Source organism: Humulus lupulus, chromosome X, assembly GCF_963169125.1.
Source record: "Humulus lupulus chromosome X, drHumLupu1.1, whole genome shotgun sequence".
Classification (NCBI taxonomy): domain Eukaryota; kingdom Viridiplantae; phylum Streptophyta; class Magnoliopsida; order Rosales; family Cannabaceae; genus Humulus; species Humulus lupulus.
Window position 1 is genome coordinate 226,988,136 of NC_084802.1, and position 13,882 is coordinate 227,002,017.

The 13,882-nt window shown below is 38.0% G+C and overlaps 1 non-coding gene across 1 annotated transcript; it reads left to right on the forward strand.

The window, feature by feature from the left end:
• The first annotated feature begins 2,320 nt into the window (after positions 1 to 2,320).
• Positions 2,321 to 2,427, forward strand: LOC133807801 (small nucleolar RNA R71). The gene has a single exon (XR_009879693.1). It is a non-coding gene; the product is annotated as a small nucleolar RNA R71 (small nucleolar RNA).
• Positions 2,428 to 13,882: the final 11,455 nt, after the last annotated feature.

Here is a 13,882-nt window from a genome sequence, read left to right on the forward strand (position 1 = left end):
TGTTTACTTTGACGCAGGCGGAGGCTGAGGCTGAGGCTAGTCCCTCAGTAGTGACAGGTCAACTTTCTAGTGTTGACACTCCTTTTACTGTATTGACTAACTCTGGTGCTACACATTCGTTTGTTTCTAGTAGGGTGATTGATAGGCTGTGTAGACCTAGTGAGTATTGTACTTCAGGGTTTGGGATTATTTTGCCTACAGGGGAACTGGTAGTATCTAGGAGATGGATTAGAGCACTGCCAGTGATAGTTGATGGTAGAGAGTTGTCAGTAGATTTGATTGAGTTGAGTATGGAGGACTTTGATATGATTATGGGTATGGATTGGCTGGTTAGATATGGAGCTACTATTGACTGCAGGAAGAAGATGGTGACCTTTGAGCTAGAGGGCGAGGACCCCTTCATTTTTGTGGGAGCGGTACATGGACCCCGTGTACCCAGGATATCAGCACTGAGAGCCAGAGATCTGTTACAAGAAGGGTGTATAGGTTTTCTGGCTAGCATGGTGGATACCACCAGGGTTCTACCAGTAGGACTGGAAGAGACCAGATTTGTTTACAAGTTCTTGGATGTGTTCCCTGAGGACTTGTCGGGGTTGCCGCCGCGTAGAGAGATTCAATTTGTCATTGAGTTGGCGTCGGGGACAGAGCTTGTGTCGAGGGCACCATATAGGATTGCACCAGCAGAACTGAAAGAATTGAAGATACAGTTGCAGGAGCTTCTGGATTTGGGGTTTATTAGGCCTAGCTACTCGCCGTGGGGTGCTCCAGTTCTATTTGGGAAGAAGAAGGACGGGACTTTAAGAATGTGCATAGACTACAGGGAATTGAACAAGTTGACTATCAAGAATAAGTACCCCCTACCAAGGATTGATGACTTGTTCGATCAGCTGCAGGGTAAGACGATGTTCTCAAAGATTGATCTTAGATCTGATTATCACCAGCTGAGGATCAAGGACAAGGACATACCGAAGACAGCCTTCCGAACGAGGTACGGGCACTATGAGTTTCTGGTCATGTCGTTTGGTTTGACCAATGCCCCAGCAGCCTTCATGGACCTAATGAACAGGGTGTTGAAGGATTTTCTGGATCAGTTCGTTATTGTCTTCATCGACGACATCTTAGTGTATTCCAGTTCAGAGGCAGAGCACGAGCTTCATCTTTGACAGGTTCTTCAGAGGTTGAGGGAGCATCAGTTGTACGCCAAGTTTAAGAAATGTGAATTTTGGATACCAGAAGTGACATTCGTTGGAAATATCGTGGTGCAGATGGGATTAAGGTGGATCCATCTAAGGTGGAGGCAGTTAGGGATTGGCCGAGGCCAAGGAACGCCTCGGAGGTGCGGAGTTTTCTTGGTCTAGCGGGTTATTACAGAAGATTTGTGGAAGGCTTCTCGAAGATACCGACACCGATGACAGAATTGACACGGAAGAATTTGAAGTTTATTTGGTCAGAAAAATGTGAAGACAGTTTTCAAGAGCTGAAGCGACGACTTATTTCGGCGCCTGTGTTGAGTCTTGCACCTTCTTGGTCTACTAAATAGAAAATGCTTATTTGTTAGAAATGTAGCTTTTGTGACCAAAATCTTTTAACCCTAGTTCAACTACAGTTTTGGTAACAAGTTTTGATTAAATGACTTGATTAGCAAGTCTTGCACCTTTATAAACACACAGTGTAACGGTCTTGGCTATCCGGAGCGTTACAGTAGCCAACTTCCCCATTTGAGTCTCCAAACTCTTGATAGATGCCCTAGTTTCTGTCATGAATTGGTTCAGTACATCGGGCTGATGTGATTGTGGCTGTGGAGCTGGAAATTTTTCTAACTTTGAGGGAAAGGTTGTTGTGCAGCTTGATTATTTTTCCAAGACAAGTTAGGGTGATTCTGCCACCCTTGTAGAACATGGAATATGTGTTATTGGCTGGCCTTTGGCTATTTCCTGTGGCTTGAACTTGTTCCATAGGCAAATTATTTATATCCATGGCAGGACACTGATTTAATGGATGAGTATTCCCACGTGCCCCACATAAATTCTGAACTTGCATGGTTTGGGCTGACAAGTTTCTCTATTGTAATTGCTTCGTTAAAGAAGCCACTTGCGCTGTAAGCATTGCAATGGCATCTAATTCAATCACACCAGGCACTTTCTTGGTTTGTCCCCTTTCTGTTGGCCATTTGTAGTTATTCATTGCCGTCTTCTCTAGCAATTCATATGCCTCATTAACACTCTTGCTCATGAATGCACCTCCTGCTGCAGCATCTATTATGGTACGAGTAGTACCATTCAACCCATTATAAAAATTATGGACCAACATCCACTTCTCTGTACCATGATGTGGGCACTTCCTTAACAACTCTTTAAATCTTTCCCATGCATCATACAATGATTCCCCTTTAGTTTGATAGAAATTATTAATTTCCCCTCTCAATTTCGCAGCTTTTACTGGAGGGAAAAACTTTGCTAAGAACTTCTGGGCTAACTCCTCTCATGCTGTGATAGAATTAACTTGCAGTGAAATTAGCCAACTATTTGCCTGGTCTCGTAGAGAAAATGAGAATAATCTAAGTCTAATCGCATCGTCAAGTTAGGATCTTCCATGGGCAACCCCCCAAACTGAACAGTTGACTACACCATTTGTAATATTGTTGGCTTAATCTCGAAATTATTTGCAGCAATAGTGGGGTGTCTAATGCATGAATGCACTCCTGTGACAGTAAGAAGTACATAGTTTCTAAGCGTCCTTGGTCCTCTTTCCACTGAGACTTCTGAAATATTTGGGATATTGCTAACATTAGGAGCATTGCTTGCTACATTTCCTTGATTCTCAGCCATGGCAAAATCCAGCCTTTTCTTTATCTTTGGATTTTGTTTGCACGTTCTCTCTATTTCATGATCTACCAGTATGAGCTCCTTTTGTCTACTTCCCCACATATAACAATCATTTATGAAACACAATACAACCTCGATCCGAATGAGTGTAAAATATAAAAACCTAATTAGAACAAAAAACAATTAATTTTGATATTGGAAATTAAGTCTTCGGCAATGGCGCCAAAAACTTGATAGCGAAAATATGATACGCAAGTATACGTAATTGATTAAAGTAATATAGATAGTAAATAAAGTATCATTCCCAGAAGGACTATTAACCAATTACCAATAAATGCTTTTAAATTTCTATTTGGCTGTCGAAAATAGAGTGATTTTTAAACTAAGACTTAAAATTAAAATAAACTTTGCAAAAATAAAGATTAATTCAATAATTAAAAACCTAGGGTGTTAACTTCATCAACTTTTCATTCTATTAATTTTATTAATCAGTTCTAAAATTCTTTCTTCTTATTATAATTGCAGGTTAACATAAATCGATTCTTATGCTTTTTCAAGATATAATATCTCAACCTATATCCAGGTTTTCTACATCTCTGTGATAAACTTAAACATATAGCAGGCATTAAGCATAGAAACCTAATTACTACACAACCCATACATGTACTTCTGTCCAATATGTAACCTATGTCTATATAACGATAGCATATTCAATTCTCATCTTTCAAATTTTGAATCAAAATCATAAATAAAGCAAATATTGATCAAGTATTTACTAGCATTAAGCAAACATTATATAGATTAGAATAAAGAAGAAGAATCAATAGAAAATCATAATAAGATTAAATAGAAATCCAAGTGACTACATTAAACAAGTGTTTAGTTAATGTCAAACACAACTAAAACAACAAAATAATTATTCAGAAACATAAAATTCAAAGACTTGAAGAAGAAATAAAAAGTATGAAAGTGTAAAAAAACTAATCTCAGAATCAAAATTAATCTCTAAACTCGTAATTAAAATCTTAGCTTCCCCTAATTAAACCCTAAAGTATGAATTTATACTAAAAAGTACGATTTCCTCTTTTTACATAGGCGGGCCGCGACTTGGCCTTTCCTAGGTCGCGAACCGTATCCTTTTTTTAACCCTTTAGCATCTGGTTAACATCTGCAGGCGCCGTGACCCTCTAAACCCAGGTCGTGGCCCAACTCTCCATGGACCTTCTGGCTTTGCCTTTGACTTCTACTAGCGTCGCGACTCTATTGACCAAGTCGCGACACTAATTCTTTTCAGCAACCCTTTAGCCTCTGACTTTACTAAAGTCGCGGCCCTTATGCCCATGTCGCGACTTTAATTCCATTTTTTTTATTAGATTTTAATCTTTTGACATCATTCCTTCATCAGAATTTATTATTATTCATCCTTAGCACCAATCTGAGTCAAACAACCACCAAAATCTCCATTTTCCACCATTTTCTCTTCTTTTAGCATTTAACTCATGATTCAACGCACCAACCTACAACAAAGACAAACAAAAGATTAATCTTGCACAAAACAAACATAAAGAGTCAAGATTACCACAAAAATACATTCTAAGACGATATTAAAATGGAGTTATCAGTCGGCCAAGGGTGAGAATAAGGATCCTTAGTTTCCTTTTTGGTGCTATGGACTTTTCCCTATGATTCACCACTTAATTTTTATTTTATTTTTATGCAAAAACTAAGGAGAATTAAAAGAGGAACTTACAACTTTCCCATTGTATGATGAGTAGTCTCTAGGGTTTCTTTTGTAAGGGAAATAGTGTTCTAGAGAGCCTCATTTGGTGTGTGGCAGATTGCAAGAGAGAGAGAGAGAGAGAGAGAGAGAGAGAGAGAGAGAGAATATGTGAGCTAGAGAAAGAAAGAAAGAGAGAAAGAAAGAAAGAAAGAAAAAGGGAGATCGTGGAAGAAGAAAGAGAAGGAGGCTAGGGTTCAAGGATCATAGGTAGTTCTTTGTTTTATTTTGGTCTTCATTCTCTAAGAGTAGTCCTTCTTCTCAAATCTAACTATTGATTTTCTATCTTTTCTCTTGTCTTGTTGGGGTTCAAAAATCATAGGAGGCAAAAGGTTGATCAACTTTGTGGGATTTGATTACAATCAAAGGAGGTAGTGGGTCTCTAGTCCTATTGTTGTTTTGTTTTTATTTTAATTATTGTTATGTTTTGATTGTTGTTGTTGTTGTGAGAAGACATGATTATGATATATGTGATATGTTAATGTTTGAAAACTTGAGGGGTTGTTTTGATGGTGTATATTCGGCGTAATGCATGTTTTGGGCTCTTGTTGTTGAATCTTTTGATTTGATAAACATGCTTATGAAATGTAACATCCCATGTTTTGAACATCCGTTAGTAGCCAGTTGGAGTCGATGAAGAAAAATGTGAAATAATTTGATAAATGATATTATATGAATTTGTGAGGTTTAGTGAATTTTATAGCCGCTGTAATGATTCAGTAAAGGATCTAGCTTTATGTGAAGAAAGATTGGTCTCGGACCAAAGAATAAACCCTAATGGGAGAATAATCTCAGATTAAATAAAATTGGAAATACTATGGCATAAAAATATTAATGTTTGACAACTGGGAACTTATAATTGAGCCAATAAGTTTATGAAAAATTGATTGAGGTTTGAATTCAAATCAATCATGCTTAAGAGTGAGAATTTCTTGCTTGAGCCTCTAAGGGCATTTTGGTCGTTTTGATAAAATTACCAAAATTATGCGATATGTGACTAAGTTTATTTTTGGGTCAATTAAGCTTGGTGATATTTAAAAACTAAAGGGTAAAATTTTAAGGAATTTTGGATAAGTAAAGTTACCAAAGGGCCCTTGAGTGTCTAAGGAGAGAGGAAAAAAGGTGCAAGGGCATAAAGGTATTTTCCAAGGGAGGAGAGAGAGAACGGGGTGGCAAGTTTATGCCTAGGGCTCAGAAGAGCCTAGAACACCTACCCTAGGAAGTGTGAGAGCCTAACCCGACCCATTGGCTAAACCTCCAATCATTTCCCTCTTATACATCTAATCATTTTTTTAAAAATTTCTTTTTCCTCAAGAAAATAACTCTCTCCATCCTCTCTCCCCAAAACCGAACCCTAGTCCCTGTACTCTCCATTGCTGCCATTTTCTCTACATGAGCCAAGAGCACTCATTCCCATTGAAGGAGGGAGAAGCTCAAGAGCACACTAAGGAAGAGAAAGTTTCAAACCCTACTCAATTTTTTTCTCCTCTCTTCCTCTTCAAACCCGAAACCCTAAGGGCTTATGTTGCATGCATATGATCTAATAGCCATGCATGGCTTTGATCTTGTGTTATATGGATCAAGAGAGGCTTGTACGGGTAGAACCTCAAGGATTTAGCACTTTGGTGATCTAGTGAAGGCAATGTAACACCCTAATTTCTCATAGATTACTCAGAACACAGTGTTGGGTCATAAGTCATAAATATTGCTCTTTTATTGAATAAAAACTTGAAAATAAATACATACATGGATCCATGGTTCCATGGTTTTACTAAAATAAAATAATTGTCTTTAACATAAAAATGAGCAACATTTAAATAAAACTTTAAAATAAACTTTCTTTAATAAAAATAAATAAATAGGCCCGCTTGATCTTCCTCGACTATATGGTCCCCACGAGTACATCACGAAGCTCTTAGGTCCCACTCGCCACTGGCCTTTCTATCCTTAATTGCCTGAAATAACAACATCATAATGAGTGAGCTTCTAAGCCCTGTAAGGAAAATACAAACAAAAGTTAGTCATATAATCAAACATAACATAAATTCACAAGAGCCATACAAACACAAAACTGTAGGACATATTATAGCTTAAGTCATAATTCTAAATCATAATCTAAGTCATAAATCATAGGTCATAAGTCATAGATCATAAATCATAGGTCATAAGTGATACTCACAATCATAACTGTGGGCCATAATAACAAGTCAGATATAATAAAAATATAAGTGTTTATACAAGGGTGGCAATTAAGCCCTGGACAAAAGTCTGTCATACACCTGACATCACTTAGGTCCGTCGTAAAGTTTTGGCAACCGAGCCTACCGAACATAGTCCGTCATACATCATTGGACACCTTAGGTCTAGACACACTTACCCCTTTATTGTACCTAAAATTTTAGATCATACAAACATAAACTATATCATAAATCACATAAACTAAGTCATAATACTAAACTACCTAATTTAACTTACCAAAAACTAGAATATTGGAGACAAGAGCAGGATTGAAACTCCTAAAACCAAACATAAGAAATCATAAGTTTCTAAATAAATGAAGTTGAAGAGAAGATCTAAACCATCGAGATAAAAACTTACTAGAAACCTTATGTTTCAAAGGAATTGAACACCTAACCAAAAGTCACTATCATAAGTTAGGATTTGAACAAAAAAATGAAAGAATAAAAGAAACTATAGTGAACTAAACCTGAAGATAATAAATACCTTGGATAGCTTAAAACCTCGATCGACACCTCGAACATCGAAATCACACAAAAACTTACTTTCCAAGTGTTTATAAAAGATTTATATTTGAAAGCTTTAACCCCAAAACCCTAGTGCTTCACTCTAGAATAATCTTAGCAGCTTGGAGGCTCTGAACTGTGCTTGAATGATGAAAAGAATGGCTGAGTGAAGGGTCCTATTTATAGAGTTCTAGGAGTGAAACTAACTCCCATTTCAAAGAAAAAAATAAATGATTGAAAATGAATAAATTTTAATTATCTATTCAACAGATTCCCAGAACTCGGTCAAAAATGTTCAGGAACGAGTCAAGGTTGTTAAGGGTTGTTTCTAGTTCAGAATTCTACAAAATTCAAAAATTGGCCACAAGAGCTGATATATAACCTAGGGTAGACGTTATATCGCCCCTACCATGATCCTGAGGGTCAGTGGTTTTGTTCGTGCGAAGTCGACGTGTTTTCCGTATCAATCACAGGCGACATATCGGCCCCCATAGCTGCGATATATCGGCATACGCTAATATTTCAAACATGTTTTTGCACATTTCAAGATAATTTGAAATTGATTAAAAACTACTTTGACTGAGTTAAACGTGATCCTAACAGATGATGAAAGGTTCTAGAGCTTCTAGATCTTTTTTAATTAAATTATTCATAAAAAATAATTAAATCCTTAATAAACATGCTTGTGACAAGTGTCACGCTCTTACTTTTTCTATCTAAACCTTAGGTTATTATAAATAATATTCTTAGGACCAACTATATTATTCAAACCTTATGTTAAAATTAATATTTCTAAACCATAGGTTAAACTTATAAAATTCATAACTATTTCTACGAGTTTCTAACTAAATCCCGGCTTTGACCAATATCCACGAAAACTAAAATTCTAAAGCTACTACTACTACTACTGCTACTACTACTACTATCTAGCTAAGTAAAATTCTGGGACGCTACAATTCTCCCCTACTTAAAAGAATTTTGTCCTCGAAATTTACTTACCAAACACCTCGGGACAATTTTGGGCTCCAATTCCCATGTGGCATCTCTTTCCGTGCTATTGCTCCACAAGATTTTAACCATAGGGACAATTTTGGACCTTAACTCCTTAGTTCCCCACTCTAGAACGCGTACTGGCCGTTCTTCATAACTAAAATCTTGTTTTAAGTCCAGAGCCTCATAATCGAGCACATGAGATGGATCTGATATATATTTTCTCAACATCGATACATGAAAAATGTTATGCATTTCAGCTAATGATGGCGGTAAAGCCAACCGATATGCTACATGCGCTACTTTGTCCAATATCTCAAAAGGACCTATAAACCTCGAGCTTAACTTTCCTTTCTTTCCGAAACGAATAATCCCCTTCATCAGAGAAACTTTGAGAAAGACTTGATCGCCTACTGAAAACTCAACATTTCGCCTCTTAACGTTGGCATAGCTCTTCTGGCGACTTTGAGCGACAATCATTCACTGTCTTATTTTTTCTACTGCCTCAAATGCTTCTCTTACAGCCTCAGGTCCTAAATATCATCTTTCACCAACCTCATCCCAATGAAGTGGTGATCAGCAATTCTGTCCATATAACATCTCATAAGGTGCCATGCCTATCGTCGCTTGATAACTATTGTTGTAAGAGAATTCTATCAATGGAAGATACTTGCTCCATGATCCTGTCTAACGCACATGCCCTTAGCATATCTTCTAATATTTGTATGGTACGTTCTGACTGACCATCGGTTTGAGGGTGAAATGTCGTACTTAGTTTTAACTTAGTGCCCATTACACGCTGTAGACCTTCCTAGAATTTTGATGTGAAAACTGATCCTCTATCGGAGACTATCGTCTTTGGAACTCCATGTAATCTCACTATCTCTACCACGTAAAGCTCTGCGTACTGCTTAGCATTATAAACTGTTCTTAGTGGCAAAAAGTGAGCAGATTTTGTGAGTCTGTCTACTATCACCCAACAGAGTCATGCTACTTGGTGGTCCTTGGTAATCCCGTCACAAAGTCTATAGCTATATCTTCCCATTTCCATTGGGGAATCTCTAATGGTTGCAAAGTTCCAGCGGGTCTTTGATGTTCAGCTTTAAATTGTTGACATGTAAGGCATTTTGCTACAAATTCCGCTCTGTCTTTCTTCATCCCGACCACCAGTACATTGTCTTGACATCATTGTACATCTTGGTCGATCCCGGGTGAAGTGAATACGGAGTAGTGTTCACTTCCTTCATAATACTTTCTCTTAATTCACCACTTTCGGGCACACATACATGGTTTCTATATCGTAACATGCCTTCTTTTGTCAAGGAGAAATCAACATTTTCTGTTCTTTGTAGTGCTACCTTCATTTTAAGAAGAAAATCATCTTCTTGTTGTTTCTCCTTTATTTCCTCCATTAGAGTTGACTTGATTGTGAGGTCAGCTAGTTGTCCAGTTATTAACTCAATTCTGGACCTCTTAATATCATCTTGTAAGTGTTGAGCTATCCCCTTAAGTGTTTTCAAGCTTTCGTAACTCCGCCTACTAAGTGTGTCTGCCACGACATTAGCTTTTCCCGAATGATACAAGATCTCACAATCATAGTCCTTTACTAACTCCAGCCATCTCCGTTGCCTCATATTGAGCTCCTTCCGTGTAAAGAAGTACTTAAGACTTTTGTGGTCTGTATAGATTTTGCACTTTTCTCCGTACAGATAGTGCCTCCAAATCTTTAGAGCGAAAACCACCGCTGCTAATTCTAAGTCATGGGTCAGATACCGCTGTTCGTACTCTTTTAGTTGTCTCGAGGTATATGCGACTACTTTTTTTCTTGCTTCAAAACGCATCCAAGTCCCTGCTTCGACGCATCGCAATATACTACAAACTTGCCCTTATAGTTTGGGACGCATAGAACTAGGGCTGATATGAGCTTGTCCTTTAACGTTTGGAAGCTTTCTTCGCACTTCTCCGTCCTTACAAATTTCTGTTACTTCCATGTCAAATTTGTTAAGGGTGTAGCTATTTTGAAAAACCCTTCAACAAATCGTCTATAGTATCCTGCCAATCCCAGAAAACTTCTCACCTCTGTGGCACTCTTGGGTTTGGGCCAGTCCTTCACTGCTTCAATCTTGGCTGGATCTACTTCTACGCCATTTTTAGACACAATGTGTCCTAGAAATGCCAACTTTTCTAGCTAGAATTCACATTTCTTAAACTTAGCGTATAGTTGATGACTTTTGAGTCATCCCAACGTCAGTCGCAGGTGCTCTTCATGATCAAATTTCATCTTTAAGTAGATCAATATGTTGTCTATAAACACCACAATGAACTTATCCAGGTAGTCCTTAAATACACGGTTCATGAGATCCATGAATGTTGATGGTGCATTTGTTAAGCCAAAAGATATCACCAGAAACTTGTAGTGTCCATATCGTCTTTGGGATATCTTCTTCTCGTACTCTTAGCTGATGATACCCTGACCGCAAGTCTATCTTTGAGAATACCGTAGATCCTTGTAGTTGATAAAAAAGATCGTATATTCGAGGTAAAGGGTATTTGTTCTTGATCGTCGCTTTATTCAGTTCTCGATAGTCGATACACATCCTCATACTTCCGTCCTTCTTTTTGACAAACAACACTGGTGCTCCCTAAGGTGAATAACTCGGTCGGATGAAACCCTTGTCTAAAAGCTCCTGCAGTTGTATCTGTAATTCCTTTAACTCGGTAGGAACCATTCTATAGGGAGCTTTCAAAATTGGTGTCGTCTCAAGTGCGAATTCTATTTCAAACTTGATTTCCCTGCTCGGAGGTAATCCTGATAGATCTTCTGGAAACACCTCGGGAAATTCGCATATAGTATGTACATATTTTGGTTCGAGCTGTGTCTCTCGTGTTTTGTCCACCACACTAGCTAGAAATTCTTGGCAACCTCTATTGATTAACCATTGAGCTTTGAGAGCTGAGACTATCGATATGCGAGTTCGAGAAACTTCTCCTTTGAAGGTGAATTGCTATCCGCCTTCTGTTTGAAAGTTGACTGTCTTACCCTTACAGTCTATCGTTGCCCCATATTTTGCTAGCCAATCCATGTTTAAAATTACATCATAATCTTTAAGGTCTAACTCGATCAAAGCTACTGGTAATTCGTTTCCTTCGATTCTAACTACAACGCTACGCACCCCTCTACTAGATAGCATTCTTTCCCCCGAGGGTAACTCCATGACAAACTTATCTCTAAAAAGTTCGCATGGCTTATCTAAGCTATCAATCATATTCGTAGAGACAAAGGAATGTGTAGTTTCCGAATCGAATAAAACATTGCATAGTTTACCAGAGATAGTGACCTGACTTGTTACCACAATAGTACTAGTTTATGCTTCACCTCTAGTAAGAGAAAAAGCCCTGGCTGGCATGAGCTTGTCATCTTTTTTTTTATCCTTCAACTTTGGGCAAGCCTTTTTAATGTGTCCTTCTTCTCCGCAATTGAAACAACCTTTTTTCTTATATCGGCATTCTCCTGAATGCTTCCTCTTGTAGATAGGGCATTGGGGATACTCCACATAAGGCTTCTTATTACCGTTGTTTTCTGATATAGTCTTGTTCTTCTTGTTGGCTTTTGATTTTGACCACCGTCATGATTTTGTTTATGGTTATTATGTTCATTGTTATTCTTTTTGGCTTCCCTTCTAGCCGCGCCTTCTTTCCAGATCCTCTCTTCTGCCTGCTCAGCTTCCAAGGCTACCTCTAATGTTTCCGCATAAGTGGATATCCCCCAAATCAACTTCACGTCACGGGCTATCATAATGGACTATCTTTCCAGACGCATGTGTTCTAATATGGACTCCACTGATCGAAGCCATTCTTCTACTTCTATTGGGTCAGATCTGCCTTCAAAGCTTGGCGGTTGCTGCTTTCTAAAGCGTTCATACACTGCCTCATAGCGAGGTTCTACCAACTGTAGTAATTGCGCTAGAGGAATGACTTGCTGCGCCACTTGTTGTTGTTGCCCTGAGTTAATTTGGAATTCTTCTTCCATTCTCCTTAATTCTACCCTAAGACGAGCATTTTCTCTTTCCAAATCTATTCGAGTAGCAGCAACTACCATCTCTTCCATTACATTGGGTGCCTCTGGCACTCCCGGGGCTACTGGAATTAATTCATATGTGGGGGTGGCAGCTACTCCTCTTCTTTGCCCCCTTCCTCTTCCTCGGCCTCTGCCTTGGCCTCTACGTTGGCCATTTAGTCTTTCAGATCTTCTTGGCTCCTGCTCCATGTGTCTTTTCTGTTTCCCCAAAAGAGAAAAGTTGAAAACTAAGACAAACAAAACAAGTAGAGGTTACAACTTAGCCTATTGTACTACTGTCTATTAGGTCCATCTATCTATAAAACTACCCTGTTACAATTAAGTCCAACTCAGGTAAATGGGCCTTAACAAATGAATCTTCTATGGAGGAGGGCTGGGTTCAGTATATCGTACCCACTACTAAGGCCCCCTAACTTCCACTTGGACCCAAAAGACAGGAATTTAAACTCTTGCTTTATTAATTGTTATTTGTATAAATTGGACCCAATCTAATAATGCAAAGCAAATGGGCATTCACAAATGGGCTAACCCATAAGAGAGGAATTTAAACTTTACACTTTCAATTGAATCCAAAATACTTAACACATACTAAACATGAAAGTAATGAAAGCATATAACATATTTTAAAAAAAAATTGCAACTAGTGAAAATATTCTAAAACAGCATATAATAAAATTTAACGATGTGTTCTTATATACATTTGTTGAGTCTAGTTTTGTGTTGTGTTTAGGTTGTGTTTTAGGTAGCTTTTATTAATCTTTTTAGTTGTTTAGTGCAGTATTATGCTTTGTTTTTTCTTGTTTTTAGGTTTTAGCTTATAAATAAAGGAAAAGAACAATTGGAGCAAATTGGCAGAAAAATGATGAAAAATTGGCTTTTTGGTGTTGATTCCGTGAAAAGATGAATCCTCGAGCAATTTTATGGCTTCGGTGAATTTTCGGGACCAAAAGCACAAAAATTGAAGAAATTGTTAAGCGTCACGGCGCTATGATGTTGAGCCGCGGCTGGGTCCAAGGCAGAAAGCCTATTTTTTTTAAAATTGTCAAGGGTCACGGCATGGAGAGAGTAGAGCCGCGCCATGACTTCCCAGATTTTTCAGCACTTTTGAGGCGGCCCGCGACATTGAAAGGCTAGAGCCGTGGCCCGCATTTCTTCTGACGAAAAAATTAGGTTTTAAACCTAATTTCAAGAGGAAAGAAGGGGAATTTTGGGGAGGACGATTTTGGGAGCAAGGAATACATTGTGGAACATATCCATTCACTCTTTAGAGTTCTTTTTCTTTTACCTTAGAATTCTATGTTATTTTTCATTGTTGTTTATGTTTAGAATGATGATTATGAACTGAATTTTGTTTCTAGGGATTTTAATGTAATCACTTGGATCTTTGTTATTTTCTATGAGGATTTCATGATTCTTTCTTCACTTCTATTCTAAATTATTTGATTTGTTCTTAATGCTTGTGAATGCT